Source organism: Petromyzon marinus, unplaced genomic scaffold (genome assembly GCF_048934315.1).
Source record: "Petromyzon marinus isolate PM22_M1 ecotype Great Lakes invasive population unplaced genomic scaffold, UKy_Petmar_22M1.pri1.0 PM_G_Scaffold_82, whole genome shotgun sequence".
In the NCBI taxonomy this organism is placed as follows: Eukaryota; Metazoa; Chordata; class Hyperoartia; order Petromyzontiformes; family Petromyzontidae; genus Petromyzon; species Petromyzon marinus.
The window spans coordinates 887,501-890,000 of record NW_027423038.1 but is presented as its reverse complement, the minus strand read 5'-3'; positions in this window follow the sequence as shown (position 1 = coordinate 890,000).

Here is a 2,500-nt window from a genome sequence, read left to right as displayed (position 1 = left end):
AGAGGCATTTGCAGCAGAAATGCATGTGCAGTCAAAAAATTGAATATTTTTCACGGATAGACCCCGTGAAACGCTAGAAATTGGCGGGGATGTGTCTCTTGTGGCTCACGGGGCTGTTAGGGTGGCACAGAAATCCCTCGGAATGGGAAAAAACGGGTCATTTTCGTGTCGCCACATTGCATGCGAACCGCATGAAACTTCCAGAGGCATTTGCAGCAGGAATGCATGTGCACTCAAAAAATGTGATATTTTTCACGGAGAGACCCCGTGAAACGCTAGAAGTGGGCGGGGATGTCTCTCTTGTGGCTCACGGGGCTGTTAGGGTGGCACAGAAATCCCTCGGAATGGGAAAACGGGTCATTTTCGTGTCGCCACATTGCATACGAACCGCATGAAACTTCCAGAGGCATTTGCAGCAGGAATGCATGTGCACTCAAAAAAGTGAATATTTCTCACGGATAGACCCCGTGATACGCTAGAAATTGGCGGGGATGTCTCTCTTGTGGCTCACGGGGCTGTTAGGGTGGCACAGAAATCCCTCGGAATGGGAAAACGGGTCATTTTCGTGTCGCCACATTGCATGCGAACCGCATGCAACTTCCAGAGGCATTTGCAGCAGAAATGCATGTGCAGTCAAAAAAAAATTGATATTTTTCACGGATAGACCCCGTGAAACGCTAGAAATTGGCGGGGATGTGTCTCTTGTGGCTCACGGGGCTGTTCGGGTCGCACAGAAATCCCTGGGAATGGGAAAACGGGTCATTTTCGTGTTGCCACATTGCGTACGAACCGCATGAAACTTCCAGAGGCATTTGCAGCAGGAATGCATGTGCACTCAAAAACTTCTATATGTTTCACGGATAGACCCCGTGAAACGCTAGAAATTGGCGGGGATGTGTCTCTTGTGGCTCACGGGGCTGTTAGGGTGGCACAGAACTCCCTCGGAATGGGAAAAGGGGTCATTTTCGTGTTGCCACATTGCATAGGAACGCCATGAAACTTCCAGAGGCATTTGCAGCAGAAAGGCACGTGCACTCAAAAATTTTAATATTTTTCACGCATAGACCCCGTCAAACGCTAGAAGTTGGCGGGGATGTCTCTCTTGTGGCTCACGGGGCTGTTAGGGTCGCACAGAAATGCCTCGGAATGGGAAAACGGGTCATTTTTGTGTGGCCACATTGCATAGGAACGGCATGAAACTTCCAGAGGCATTTGCAGCAGGAATGCATGTGCACTCAAAAACGTCTATATTTTTCACGGATAGACCCCGTGAAACGCTATAAATTGGCGGGGATGTCTCTCTTGTGGCTCACGGGCGCTGTTAGTTAGGGTCGCACAGAAATCCCTCGGAATGGGAAAAGGGGTCATTTTCGTGTTGCCACATTGCGTACGAACGGCATGAAACTTCCAGAGGCATCTGCAGCAGAAATGCATGTGCACTCAAAAACGTCTATATTTTTCACGGATAGACCCCGTGAAACGCTAGAAATTGGCGGGGATGTGTCTCTTGTGGCTCACGGGGCTGTTAGGGTCGCACAGAAATCCCTCGGAATGGGAAAACGGGTCATTTTCGTGTTGCCACAATTGGCATACGAACGGCATGAAACTTCCAGAGGCATTTGCAGCAGAAATGCATGTGCACTCAAAAACGTGAATATTTTTTCACGGATAGACCCCGTCAAACGCTCGAATTTGGCGGGGATGTTTCTCTTGTGGGTCACGGGGCTGTTCGGCTCGCACAGAACTCCCTTGGTCCACCTGATTCGTGCATACAGGCAGCAACTAAAACTCTGTAAACCTGCTGTGAGGACATCTAAACAGTGGACCAGTGAGGCTGTGGAAGATTTGCGGGCGTGCTTAGACTGTACTGACTGGGATATGTTCACGACTGCTACCAATAGTCTGGATGAACTCACAGAGGCTGTGTACATCAGCTTCTGTGAGGACTGCTGTATCCCAACACGTACCAGGGTGAACTTTAACAACAACAAGCCCTGGTTCTCAGCAAAGCTCAAAAGGTTGAGGTTGGAGAAGGAGGAAGCGTTTAGGAGTGGGGATAGAGACAGATTCAAGGAGTCGAAGAACAGGTTTAGCAAAGCGGTGAGAGAGGCTAAACGACTGTACTCAGAGACACTAAAACACCAGTTCTCTACTAACGACGCTGCTTCTGTCTGCCAAAGGGCTCAGGCACATCACCAACTACAAACCCAGAGCGCCCCACACCACTAACGACTCCCGCCTAGCCAACGACCTGAACGAGTTCTACCGTAGATTTGAAAGACAATTGGACTGTCCTGAACCACCCCTTCCCACCCAAGAGGCCCCATCCCCCACCCATACTACAGAAACGACTCTCTCCTTTCAGGAGGGAGAAGTTAATGGGCTTTTCAAGAGGCAGAATCCACGCAAAGCAGCCGGGCCGGACTCTGTCTCTCCAGCCACCCTCAGGCACTGCGCTGGCCAGCTGTCTCCGGTGTTCACCAACATCTTTAACACCTCC